The sequence below is a fragment of the Coregonus lavaretus genome (genome assembly GCF_964263955.1).
Source record: "Coregonus lavaretus genome assembly, chromosome: 21".
NCBI lineage: Eukaryota > Metazoa > Chordata > Actinopteri > Salmoniformes > Salmonidae > Coregonus > Coregonus lavaretus.
In genome coordinates, this window is record NC_140008.1 from 43,560,171 (window position 1) to 43,575,170 (window position 15,000).

Here is a 15,000-nt window from a genome sequence, read left to right on the forward strand (position 1 = left end):
TCCAGATGGAAGCCACAAGAAGCATTCCACTCTCTCCTTTCCCACTTTCACACTTCTTCCATTGCCAGCATCCCAATCTCGACTTTTTGACGGCATCCCGCCCAGATACTGTATGTTTACTAACACAACTTAGTGATTATGTTATTAGTGACTTCTGCATAAACATTTTCAAGTTGTTGTTGACTCTCACCAGTGCTGGCTTCTGAGCCTCTGTATTATGGACACGTTCCTGCGTGGTCTGGTTTATGCGAAAGTTTGCTCTGTATCATCTAAAGTTAAGGTAGAGCAGGAATGGAGATATTCCCTTGTTTACCAAACTATTAAAATTATTGATGCAGTGGAAGTGTGGGCTTTGAAGACCAGCAGGTGGTTGTGTATGTTTACAGGCCAGGAAGTCGGAGAGCAGGGAATGACGTATGGGAGAGAGCAGATGTCCTCTCATATTTCCTCACGGAATTCATATATGGGAATTACTTAGAGACTACTTAATGCCCACTAATTAATGGCAACTAATTGGTTGAAATGGTTGAAATTGTCTCACCACTTAAAGCATTAAATCATTTCTAATAACAAACCACCTTTGTGGCAGCTACTTTTCTAAAATCAGCTTAAACCAGGACAAGATCCTCTCTGAAGGGATTGTAGGGGACAGACTAAAGAGACACCTGTCAAGCACAGCTGGTTTTGACATACCAGGATTTGACACATCAAAACTGACACATCAATTCCAGGGTTTGTTACCATAGTCACTATACATCACATCATCACTACTATACATAACACTGGAAGTCACTGGAACAGTCCTCCTGCCCTACCTTGCCCTGATGTCCCAGTGGGCAGTGGCTGGTTGGCAAGTTGTGCAAACATCAAATATTGCAGTGTGTTGATGAGTTGTGTTCATGTTGGTTATACAATGTCACAGAGTTTGTTGTCAATAGAACTGTGAGTCAGAGGGGTCGGCTACGCGTCCACTGCAACTGCGGATGCTGGTGTTCATGTTAGCTTGTTAAACTCTCCTGTACAGGTCTTATTTCAGTCTTTACAGTGAAAAGGAAGCTGTCAGAACACTTCCACTGATACTATAAAATGGCCCCTACTCCCAGCTTTACAAACCTTCAAACGCAGGAAAATGGAAGTAAAGTATCTATAAAGTATCAGATAGTTCAATTCAAACTTTCTTGGAATTTTTTGGACCCCAAAAGTCTTGAGATGAATCTGTGTCTCATGTTATTTGGACCCATGACCTTATTTACTGTATCTCTGGATATTAGACAACATATTGGATTAAGTAATTCACTACTTGGCCTTTACTAACGCATATAGGCAGGCCGGCAGCCAGGAACCAGGACCAGGATGGCTTGCCTCTGAGTGAGTACAACCAAATACTATAATCTCTGTTACACAATTGGAAGCCTCTGCTTTGTGTTCCTGCAGCTCCTTCTAGTGGTGAGTCTATAGCAGAAGCTGACAGAAGCTGACACAGAGCCAGTCATTGTTTCCCTAAGAGAGCTATAAAGGGGTAGCCTCATACAAACCAAGGGTTGGAACCGGTTAAACCGGAAAATAATGAACATTTTCAAGGATCAGAATCAGAACCGGGAACAAAAGTAATCTATACTGTTCCGGAACAGAACCGTTATTTTAAAAGCATGGAAACCGGTTAATAATGTTATTTTACGTTCCGGGCATTTTTTCCCCAGTCCCCCAAAAATTATAATTGTAGAAAAATATAAATAATACAAATAAATAAAGATTTCAGAGGTTTAAAAAGGAACAGAAAGGAACGATATTAACCTGTATTTTTTTTGGGATCTAACCGTTTCAGAACTTAATTTTGCTGGCCGGAACATTGGAACAAAACAAACAAAAAAAATATGTTCAGATCGAAACGATTGGAAAATAATTTTGCTACCAACCCATGGTAAGAACCAACCTGATCTTGCGAGCTTAAGTTTTGTTTCGCTACACAAACAAGATTCAAACTGTTTGAGCCCCTCCCTTCCGTCCACTGTATAGCCAGACCAATCAGCATCCTCTGATTATCTGTGGGGGTGGTTTAGTTGATGACGACAACGAGAAGTGCCTGTACTGGGGCGAAAAAGTCGAAAATCATAACAACAAACACCCCTGTTAAAAGAATATTACATCTGGAAACACAGAAGTGTGTCTATAATATTTTCTAAAACATCCGATATGTCGCAGGTTTTCCTTTGAGAACTTTCTCGAACTTTATACTATTACACTGGCTATTATTACTGATGCGTTGGTGCATGTATTTGTCTTTCAGGTACACCTACAGTGGGGAGAACAAGTATCTGATACACTGCAGATTTTGCAGGTTTTCCTACTTACAAAGCATGTAGAGGTCTGTAATTTTTATCATAGGTACACTTCAACTGTGAGAGACGGAATCTAAAACAAAAATCCAGAAAATCACATTGTATGATTTTGAAGTAATTAATTTGCATTTTATTGCATGACATAAGTATTTGATCACCTACCAACCAGTAAGAATTCCGGCTCTCACAGACCTGTTAGTTTTTCTTTAAGAAGCCCTCCTGTTCACCACTCATTACCTGTATTAACTGCACCTGTTTGAACTCGTTACCTGTATAAAAGACACCTGTCCACACACTCAATCAAACAGACTCCAACCTCTCCACAATGGCCAAGACCAGAGAGCTGTGTAAGGAATTCAGGGATAAAATTGTAGACCTGCACAAGGCTGGGATGGGCTACAGGACAATAGGCAAGCAGCTTGGTGAGAAGGCAACAACTGGAAGAAAATGGAAGAAGTTCAAGATGACGGTCAATCACCCTCGGTCTGGGGCTCCATGCAAGATCTCACCTCGTGGGGCATCAATGATCATGAGGAAGGTGAGGGATCAGCCCAGAACTACACGGCAGGACCTGGTCAATGACCTGAAGAGAGCTGGGACCACAGTCTCAAAGAAAACCATTAGTAACACACTACGCCGTCATGGATTAAAATCCTGCAGCGCACGCAAGGTCCCCCTGCTCAAGCCAGCCCATGTCCAGGCCCGTCTGAAGTTTGCCAATGACCATCTGGATGATCCAGAGGAGGAATGGGAGAAGGTCATGTGGTCTGATGAGACAAAAATATAGTTTTTTGGTCTAAACTCCACTCGCCGTGTTTGGAGGAAGAAGAAGGATGAGTACAACCCCAAGAACACCATCCCAACCGAGAAGCATGGAGGTGGAAACATCATTCTTTGGGGATGCTTTTCTGCAAAGGGGACAGGACGACTGCACCGTATTGAGGGGAGGATGGATGGGGCCATGTATCGCGAGATCTTGGCCAACAACCTCCTTCCCTCAGTAAGAGCATTGAAGATTGGTTGTGGCTGGGTCTTCCAGCATGACAACGACCCGAAACACACAGCCAGGGCAACTAAGGAGTGGCTCCGTAAGAAGCATCTCAAGGTCCTGGAGTGGCCTAGCCAGTCTCCAGACCTGAACCCAATAGAAAATCTTTGGAGGGAGCTGAAAGTCCGTATTGCTCAGCAACTGCCCCGAAACCTGAAGGATCTTGAGAAGGTCTGTATGGAGGAGTGGGCCAAAATCCCTGCTGCAGTGTGTGCAAACCTGGTCAAGACCTACAGGAAACGTATGATCTCTGTAATTGCAAACAAAGGTTTCTGTACCAAATATTAAGTTCTGCTTTTCTGATGTATCAAATACTTATGTCATGCAATAAAATGCAAATTAATTACTTCAAAATCATACAATGTGATTTTCTGGATTTTTGTTTTAGATTCTGTCTATCACAGTTGAAGTGTACCTATGATAAAAATTACAGACCTCTACATGCTTTGTAAGTAGGAAAATCAGCAAAATCAGCAGTGTATCAAATACTTGTTCTCCCCACTGTATGTTGGCGCTGACAGCATCAGTGCCTACGTTGTCAACAACCGTCCAGTATTCAGATTAGAACATGTAAGAAAAATTCTGAACATCAGTAAATGTATTTGGGGGGAGGCACAATGTTTGCTGCAGACTTTCTTGTTCTATAGTAGTTAGTTAGTTGAATGACTATTACTATCTGTATGTTGGTACTAGTTCAAATGCAACTGATTAAAACTGTTAACTGTTAACATTATGGATGTTTTCAAATGATGAATTAATCAAGAAGCATAAATCAAAAGTTTGAAATGTACTTTGTTACAACAAAACAATGATACATGGAAAGTTATACAGATAAAATCAGATAAAAAGTTGTACTGATAAATATAAATACGGATCAATAAGAAATATTTACAGTGACATTAGTTGAGTTAGCCTACTCCTCCTCCTTAAATCTGCAATATGTAACTTTGGGCGACCAGGCCAAATTCACATAGAAATATATGTTATAGATCTGTCATTCTCATTGCAAGCAAGTCTAAGAAGCGGTATATCTGTTCTATGTGGGTTATTTCTATGCTTCCCATTCTTAAATTTAGTTTTTGCGTCTTTTACTTTCGGTTTTGTACACAAGCTTCAAACAGCAGAAAGTACAATATTTTGTGTTATGGAAAATATATTTCACAGCGGTTTAGATGGTACAATGATTCTCTACACTTTACTTACTTGTTTTGTCACATAAACTGAAACTTGGCGAACTATTAGAATTTTAGCAACCAGGAAATGGCGGCGCGATTTCTGCATAGTGCATCTTTAACTCCCAATCACTGTCTACCTTTTAGACAGGGTTTGATGGTCAGACTAACCCAACCACATCCCCAGCTAGCCTGGCACCCAAGTTCTTTCAAATCAAACGGGAACATTTCTCCTTAAGTAGTAATGCCCGAGAAGCCTGTGTTTGGAGGATATATTGGCACAGGTGTTGTTGCAAACCATGCCAATATATTCTCAAAACACTGGCTTTGAGGGCATTATCACTTTTATAGAACGGATTACCAACATACTCAAATAATGATTTACATATTTGCATTAAAAACTTTATTCATACTATTTCATCCTTCCACAAGATATAGTCCCGACACAAATCTAGGGTTGCTACCCAAGCCGGCTGGTCGTTCGTTGTTTCAGTTCAGTTGTCAGAGACGCAACCCAGTCATTAAGTATTTTTGTTCTGTATCTATGGATGCGACCCAGTCGTTTGTTCTAAAATGTTCTATTGCTACACTGGCTAGCAACGTTCTTATCCCTTGCTTGCTAGCTAGCTAGCCAACTACGGCTAACTTGCAGTCACGTCAAACAGTGCAGCCAGAACAACAACGAAGTAGCTGCATTTGCATTTGTTTAATCTGTTTTCTAGTGACATTTATTTGGAGATGTCACAAGATGGATTGGTGGTAAGTGGGTGGCGGGGCTGGTGTGATCAGACGCACCTGCAGCAAGTGAGCTAATCAGACAGGTAGCTGGGGATTGGATGTCATTTCCTTTAAAAGCCCTGTGTTTTGTGATGTTTGGTGCTGGGAGTTGAGCGGAGAATGTCTCTCCATGGGGATCGGTGCCCTATGCAAGTGTCCATGGCGTGTCTGTTTGGGGGTTTGCTGTGATCGCATTGGACCAGTGCCACTATAGAGGGCTTGCAGTTGACACACGACACCTCCTGGTGGCCATGTTGGAAGACCACCGCATTAATTCTTCCAACAAAAACAGCCGAGTGGCTACTCCAAACTGCATGATAACAGTGCCTAGAACTAGTTGATTCATCACCATGGTAATTTTCTGTGAGGTATTTGGTTGCTCTAACAAGGAAGGAAAGACAACGGGAAAACAAATGTTTACAGATTCCCTGCAATCATGAAACACCATTGGTGATAACAATGAAATAAGACACGTTTTTGCCCGTCAAGACCGGAACCCAGACAGCTGTCAGTGCAGGGTCTGCTACGATCATTTCATCACTTCGAATTTAGTTTGGCTGTTATGCTAACCAGGTGTTAACAACAACACTACAGTAAATTAGCTAGCTAGATAGCTTGTAGTCTAGCTGTTAGCATGTGTTGCGTGAGTTTCAAGTTTTGGAGAAGCAATTTTTTCACCATAAAAATGCACCTTTATAACAAAGGATTGCATGCCTCTGTCATTGCATTTGCAGACTAATGTAAGCCTACTATTCCTAATGTGATGAGTAGATTGGATAGTGATAATTTCAGCTATTAATAAGTGCATAGTGGCATAGGCTTATAGGCTATATCAGAGATGTTTCTTTCCTCTGCAGGGGAAAAATGTGGCCTTTGATAAACATGTTATGCAATTCTACTACACTTTATATGACTGGAGACATTAGCAGACATTTTTTTTATATGATGGTAGCCTAGGCCTACCCTACTGACAATGACAACAGATCAATAAAAACGACCTTGTCTTGAATGCAACCATGTAATCTAGGCCGAAATGGGGTCCTGGCTAAAAGGATACAGCTTTTGTCAAATTAATGTCAAAAGTTATTTTCTTGCATTTTAGCTAACCCTTAACCTCTACCGGATCGGTGTCCCGTATACGGTTGAGCTAACGTGCGCTAATGTGATTGGCATGACTGTTGCAAGTAACAGCAAACTTTTCAGGACATAGACATGTCTTATATGGGCAGAAAGTTAAATTCTTGTTAATCTAACTGCACTGTCCAATTTACAGTAGCTATTACAGTGAAAGAATACCATGCTATTGCTTGAGGGGAGTGCACAACAACAAAAAACATATCACGGCAACTGGTTTGATACATTCACCTCTGAAGGTAAATAATGTACTCACATTCAGTAATCTTGCTCTGATTTGTCATCCTAAAGGTCCTAGGGATAAAATGTAGCATAGTTTTGTTTGATTAAATCCATTTTTATATTCAAATGTAGGAACTGGGTTCTACAGTTTGAACCCCTGCTGTCTCTGGCTCCACACCCCCGCCCAGCCATCTAAATGTGTGAAAGTGTCACGGATTCAGCCGAGGCTGCCCCTCCTCCTTGCTCGGGCAGGCTTTGGCGTTCGTCGTCCCCGGAGTACTAGCTACTACCGATCTATGTTTCTGTGTTTGACTTGTTTGGTCTTTATTATGTACACCTGTTTCCCATTATGTTGTATTGTCTTCCCTATATAACCCTCTGTCGTTCATCGTGTGTTGTGTGTGATTGTTCTCATTATCGGCTGTCGTTAGTGTGCGGGTTATTTCCTCCCTGTGTGGAGATTGTATATGTTCAGTTTACTTTCAAGTAAAGTACGTTTCGGAATAGCTCTGTGTCCTGCGTTTGACTTCGCCCACCGCAATTCACTGACGTCCTTGACAGAATCACACATCAAACCATGGAGTCAGCAGGAGCAGCGGTGCCAGCCGGATCAATGGAAGAACGCGTACAACAACAAGCGGCCATGATCCAGGCTCTCGGCACCGCCATGGAACGTGTGGTGAATACAATGGAGCGATGGGAGAGAGGAGGTCTGCCTACACCTCCTCCGATTACACCACCACCATCATCGATACCCATCGCTTCAACTCCGGGGTCCAGTGGGATTCGGCTCTCGCTCCCGAGGGCTTATGATGGCACAGCTGCCGGGTGTCAGGGTTTCCTGCTCCAGGTCGAACTCTACCTGGCAACCATACACCCGGTCCCCTCGGGATACGAGAGCGTGTCCGCCCTCATCTCCTGTCTGTCCGGCAAGGCGCTGGAGTGGGCCAACGCCGAGTGGGGGGGTATAGACGCCGCTACTGTCAACTATGCGGAATTCACCCGCCGCTTTAGGGCGGTATTCGATCATCCACCAGAAGGAAAAGCGGCGGGTGAGCGTCTATTCCACCTCAGACAGGGGAGGAGGAGCGCGCAGGAATTCGCACTGGACTTTAGGACTCTGGCTGCCAACGCGGGATGGAATGAGAGGGCCCTCATCGACCACTACCGATGTAGCTTGAGGGAGGAATTGCGTCGGGAATTGGCCTGCAGGGACACCATCCTAAGCCTGGACCAACTGGTGGTCATGTCGATTCGCCTGGATACCCTGTTGGCTACCCGCGGATGTCCGGATCCGCGGCCGTCCATTCCATCCCCCAGCACTTCCGAGCCGACCCCTATGGAGCTCGGAGGTGCTGGTATGAGGGAGACCAGGAGAGGGGCCGTCCCCTGCACCAACTGTGGCCGCAGAGGACACACTGCTGGTCGATGCAGGGGAGGGTCTCCCAGGAGTCGAGGCGGTAGAATTTTATTGATCGTCAATTTACCTATAAGTTAGGGATTCCTATTGTTCCAGTTGATGTGCCCTTCCCTATCCATGACCTAGATAGCCGCCCCTTGGGGTCAGGGTTGATTAGGGAGGTCACAGCGCTTCTCAGGATGAAAACGCAGGAGGGCCATGAGGAGATAATTACATTGTATCTGATTGATTCTCCTGCGTTTCCCGTGGTGTTGGGGCTTCCCTGGTTAACTTCTCATGACCCCAACATTTCATGGCAACAGAGGGCTCTCGAGGGACAGTCTGATCAGTGCTTGGGGAGGTGTGTAGGTGTTTCCGTAGGGGCAACGACGGTGGAAAGTCCGAACCAAGTTCCCACCATGCACATTCCGCCTGAATATGCCGATTTGGCTCTCGCCTTCTGTAAAAAGAAGGCGACTCAATTACCACCCCATCAACAGGGGGATTGTGCGATAAACCTCCAAGTAGGCGCTGCACTTCCCTGAAGTCATGTGTATCCTCTATCTCAGGAGGAGACGGCGGCTATGGAGACATATGTCACTGAATCTCTGAGACAGGGATACATACGGCCGTCCACTTCCCCTGCGTCATCAAGTTTATTTTTTGTGAAGAAGAAGGATGGTGGTTTACGCCCGTGCATTGACTACCGTGGTCTCAATCAGATCACAATTAAATACAGCTATCCACTCCCTCTGATTGCTAGTATGACGGAGTCATTACACGGGGCGCGCTTCTTCACAAAATTGGATCTCAGGAGCGCGTACAATCTGGTGCGTATTAGGGAGGAAGATGAGTGGAAGACAGCATTTAGTACCACCTCGGGTCACTATGAGTACCTCGTCATGCCATACGGTTTGATGAATGCTCCTTCAGTCTTCCAATCGGTTTGTGGATGAGATTTTCCGGGATTTACATGGACAGGGTGTAGTGGTGTATATCGATGACATTCTAATATACTCCGCTACACGAGCCGAGCATGTGTCCCTGGTTCGGCGGGTGCTTGGTAGACTGTTGGAGCATGACCTGTATGTGAAGGCGGAGAAATGTCTGTTCTTCCAAGAGTCCATCTCCTTCCTGGGACACCGTTTGTCCGCGTCAGGTGTGGAGATGGAGATTGACTGCGTTTCAGCCGTGCGCAATTGGCAGACTCCAACCACGGTGAAGGAGGTGCAGCGGTTTTGGGGTTTTGCCAATTACTACCGGAGGTTTATCCGGGGCTTTGGGCAGGTAGCAGCTCCCATTACCTCTCTGCTAAAGGGAGGGCCGGTGTGTCTGCAGTGGTCGGCTGAGGCGGACAGGGCTTTTAGGCATCTGAAGGATCTGTTTACCTCGGCTCCGGTGCTGGCACATCCGGATCCCTCTTTGGCATTCCAAGTTGAGGTGGACGCGTCCGAGGCTGTACTGTCTCAGCGCTCGGGCACGCCACCAAAACTTTGTCCATGTGCTTTCTTTTCTAAGAAGCTCAATCCGGCGGAGCGCAATTATGATGTGGGGGACAGGGAGCTGTTGGCTGTGGTTCAAGCCCTGAAGGTGTGGAGGCATTGGATTGAGGGGGCTAAACACCCTTTTCTCATTTTGACTGACCATCGTAACCTGGAGTACATCCGGGCGGCGAGGAGGTTGAACCTGCGTCAGGCAAGGTGGGCTATGTTTTTCACTCGATTTGTGTTTACGCTCACCTACAGACCAGGTTCCCAGAACGCTAAGGCAGACGCCCTGTCCCGACTATATGACACAGAGGAGAGGTCCATTGAGCCCACTCCCACACTCCCGGAGTCTTGTCTGGTGGCTCCGGTGGTGTGGGAGGTTGATGCGGACATCGAGCGGGCGTTACGCACCGACCCTACTCCCCCCCAGTGTCCAGAGGGTCGGAAGTACGTGCCGCTCGAGGTTCGTGATCGATTGATATATTGGGCTCACACGTCACCCTCCTCTGGTCATCCTGGTATCGGTCGGACAGTGCACTGCCTTAGTGGGAAGTACTGGTGGCCCACTTTGGCTAAGGACGTGAGGGTTTATGTTTCCTCCTGCTTGGTGTGCGCCCAGTGTAAGGCGCCTAGACACCTGCCCAGAGGGATATTACAACCCCTACCCGTTCCACAACGGCCATGGTCTCATCTATCGTTGGACTTTGTCACGGACCTGCCCCCCTCACAGGGGAACACTACGATCTTGGTCGTTGTGGATCGGTTTTCGAAGGCCTGCCATCTCATTTCTATGCCAGGTCTCCCTACAGCCCTACAAACTGCTGACACCCTGTTTACACACGTCTTCTGGCACTATGGGGTACCTGAGGATATAGTGTCTGATCGGGGTCCCCAGTTCACCTCTAGTCTGGAGGGCGTTTATGTAACGTCTGGGGATCTCGATTAGCCTTACCTCGGGTTTTCACTCCGAGAGTAATGGGCAAGTGGAGAGAGTGAACCAGGATGTGGGTAGGTTTCTGAGGTCCTATTGCCAGGACCGGCAGGGGGAGTGGTCGGGATATATATCCCCTGGGCAGAGATAGCCCAAAACTCACTTCGCCACTCCTCAACTAACCTTACGCCTTTTCAGTGTGTGTTAGGTTATCAGCTGGTTCTGGCACCTTGGCATCAGAGCCAGGTCGAAGCTCCTGTGGTGGACGAGTGGTTTCGGCACTCGGAAGAGACCTGGAACGCTGCGCATGTCCATCTGCAGCGGGCTATCAGGCGACAAAAGGCGAGCGCCGATCGCCACCGCAGTGAGGCCCCGGTGTATGCACCGGGAGATCGGGTCTGGGTCTCGACCCGAAACCTGCCCCTTCGCCTGCCCTGCCGGAAGCTGGGTCGGCGGTTTGTGGGGCCATTTAAAGTCCTGAGGAGATTGAACGAGGTTTGTTATAGGTTACAACTTCCCATTAATTACCGTATTAACCCCTCGTTCCATGTGTCTCTCCTCAGGCCGGTAGTAGCTGTTCCACTCCAGGACTCTGAGGTACGAGAGGTTCCTCCGCCCCCACTGGACATCGAGGGGGCTCCGGCGTACTCAGTCCGGGGCCGGGGTCGGCGCACGGCTGGAGCCGCGCGTCAAGGGGGGGGTACTGTCACGGATTCAGCCGAGGCTGCCCCTCCTCTTTGCTCGGGCAGGCTTCAGCGTTCGTAGTACTAGCTACTACCGATCTATGTTTCTGTGTTTGACTTGTTTGGTCTTTATTATGTACACCTGTTTCCCATTATGTTGTATTGTCTTCCCTATATAACCCTCTGTCGTTCATCGTGTGTTGTGTGTGACTGTTCTCGTTATCGGCTGTCGTTAGTGTGCGGGTTATTTCCTCTCTGTGTGGAGATTGTATATGTTCAGTTTACTTTCAAGTAAAGTACGTTTCGGAATAGCTCTGTGTCCTGCGTTTGACTTCGCCCACCGCAATTCACTGATGTCCTTGACAGAAAGGTAGTGTATAAGTTAATGATCCATCATGTATGACATTCCTGGGAGTGTGTAAACTTACATTTTGTTTTAACATATCATTTTTGTATGTTGTCTATATTTATGTACTTGAAAATGTATCAATTGACCAATTCGGCACATTTGGGCAGACTCGATACAAAATAGTCCAGTATTGCAATGCTTCACTGGATCAATCTGAAACTTTGAACACACTTTTCCATCTAGTGGTCAAAATCGAAATTGCGCCAAAACTGCAATATTATATTGTGGCATTTCTCTTGCATTTCAAAGAAGAAAATAGAGATTGTATGTTTTTCTGTTTGTATTATCTTTTACCAGATCTAATGTGTTATATTCTCCTACATTAATTTCACATTTCCACAAACTTCAAAGTGTTTCTTTCAAATGGTATCAATAATATGCATATCCTTGCTTCAGGTCCTGAGCTATAGCAGTAAATTGAAAAAAAGGGTCTGATCCTTAAGAGGTTAACCTAATTCTCCTAACCTGCTGTGTAAATTCTCCTAAACTGCTACGAAATGTTAATTTGACAAAAGCTGGATACCTTCTAGCCATGACCATGAAAAGGGGAGAAGCAAATTGTACGATATGACGTCCATATAGCCTGGAGGACATGATTGTCCCAAATACTCCAGTGGTTATCATATAATAACCCAATGATAATTTGTTGAGAACTGTATTCATAAGAGGGAAAATGTATTGACATTACAGCATAGGACAGGACAACCTGCTGTGTTTACTATTGGTTGTTCCAGCCCAACAATAGATTTAATCTTTATGACACTAAAACACCTGACCTGCTGACCTCTAGCAAGTCACCCCATGTCGACTGGATTCCCACTGTGAAGATGAACAATGCTGAAGCAGTATCAGTTTCTACTTCTACTAATTTGTTTTCCAGATATGAAAGGAGACGTCCCTCAGTTATACAAGATGGTTGTCATATGCTGTGCTTTGGTCAATCTGAATGATTCTGTTGTACAATTTATCAATCACCCTCGGTCTGGGGCTCCATGCAAGATCTCACCTCGTGGGGCATCAATGATCATGAGGAAGGTGAGGGATCAGCCCAGAACTACACGGCAGGACCTGAAGAGAGCTGGGACCACAGTCTCAAAGAAAACCATTAGTAACACACTACGTCGTCATGGATTAAAATCCTGCAGCGCACGCAAGGTCGCCCTGCTCAAGCCAGCGCATGTCCAGGCCCATCTGAAGTTTTCCAATGACCATCTGGATGATCCAGAGGAGGAATGTGAGAAGGTCATGTGGTCTGATGAGACAAAAATATAGCTTTATAGCTAAACTCCACTCGCCGTGTTTGGAGGAAGAAGAAGGATGAGTACAACCACAAGAACACTATCCCAACCATGAAGCATGGAGGTGGAAACATCATTCTTTGGGGATGCTTTTCTGCAAAGGGGACAGGACGACTGCACCGTATTGAGGGGAGGATGGATGGGGCCATGTATCGCGAGATCTGGCCAACAACCTCCTTCCCTCAGTAAGAGCATTGAAGATGGGTCGTGGCTGGGTTTTCCAGCATGACAACGACCCAAAACACACAGCCAGGGCAACTAAGGAGTGGCTCCGTAAGAAGCATCTCAAGGTCCTGGAGTGGCCTAGCCAGTCTCCAGACCTGAACCCAATAGAACATCTTTGGAGGGAGCTGAAATTCCGTATTGCCCAGCGACAGCCCCGAAACCTGAAGGATCTGGAGAAGGTCTGTATGGAGGAGTGGGCCAAAATCCCTGCTGCAGTGTGTGCAAACCTGTTCAAGACCTACAGGAAACGTATGATCTCTGTAATTGCAAACAAAGGTTTCTGTATCAAATATTAAGTTCTGCTTTTCTGATGTATCAAATACTTATTTCATGCAATAAAATGCAAATTAATTACTTAAAAATCATACAATGTGATTTTCTGGATTTTCGTTTTAGATTCCGTCTCTCACAGTTGAAGTGTACCTATGATAAAAATTACAGACCTCTACATGCTTTGTAAGTAGGAAAACCTGCAAAATCGACAGTGTATCAAATACTTTTTCTCCACACTGTATATACTGAGATCATGTGACAGATCATGTGACACTTAGATTGCACACAGGTGGACTTTATTTAACTAATTATGTGACTTCTGAAGGTAATTGGTTGCACCAGATCTTATTTAGGGGCTTCATAGCAAAGGGGGTGAATACATATGCACGCACCACTTTTTTTTTTTTTTGTTCCATCTCAGATTTCTTCAGAAGTGGCTTGGCCATCTCCCCATGCAGGATTCTTCAGACCTCTGCTGGCTCACGTTGAAGGCAGCCAATGGCCTACACATCCTCATGTCGGCTATGCGGTCGTGGATATTGTTGTGGGAGGAGTGCAAGTTCCAGCTAAGGGGGTTGTGATTGTCAAGGATGACTGTGAGGGCAGACCAAGGAATCCTTGGGATGAACGTTATAGCCCAGTACTGAAAGGAGCTGTTCCAAGGTGTCTCCCAGGGTGTCACTGGGTTCAACGCCACTGTGGGGGCAGCTGCCAGGAAGGAGTGGCAGAATGCTTTCGCTGTCTGCAGATGAGTCATGCAGACCAATGAGCCTGATGGGGGACCAGGTACTGCACGCCTGTCCAAGAGGGACCCCAATGGGATCCCAGCTAGCAGTGAGAAGTTGCTATGGGCCAGAGTTGTTGGAGGGAGCTCCTCCAAACACTATTATGCCCTGGTGGAGGATCCTGTTGATGGAGTTGATTGGCAAGTTGCTCGCACAGTGCTGAGAGTGCAAGGAAGAAGGCTACCCTTGCGACTGTTGAACTTAAACCCTTACCCTCTTGAGATACCGAGGTGACGCACGCTGGCCACAGTGATGCTCTTGGAGCCTTCTCAGATCTGTGGAGAGCGAGACCTGGTGCTACGCACCCAGACACCAGGTGAAGTTGAGGTGGATGTGCAGACAGTCCAGCTACAGCCTGATGGCCAACCATCTGTAAACCTCCCACCGGTAGAGGGACTCGAGCCAAAACATCAACAAAGGCTCAATGCACTCCTAGCCCATTGGTCAAGTGTGTTCTCTGCCCATGAGGAGGATTTTTGTAAGTCTGATGCTGTCCTACACCACATTCCCACAGGTACTGACCAATTCCACCAAGCCTGTACACAGAGCTCAGCTCCTACTGGCAGGGATGCTAGAGTCTGGGGTAATCACAGAAAGCTTGAGTCCCTGGGCTGCGCCAGTGGTACTGGTGAATAAAAAGGACCTGGAGGTTATGTGTAGATTACCGCCTTCGGGGAGTCCCTGACATACCTCAAAGAAGCCGTATGGTATTCAACTCTCGATCTGGCCAGCAGATACTGGCAAGTGGAATCAGCGCCCAGGACAGGGAGAAGACTGCTTTCACCATACCCTTGGGGCTGTTCGAGTTATCTTGCATG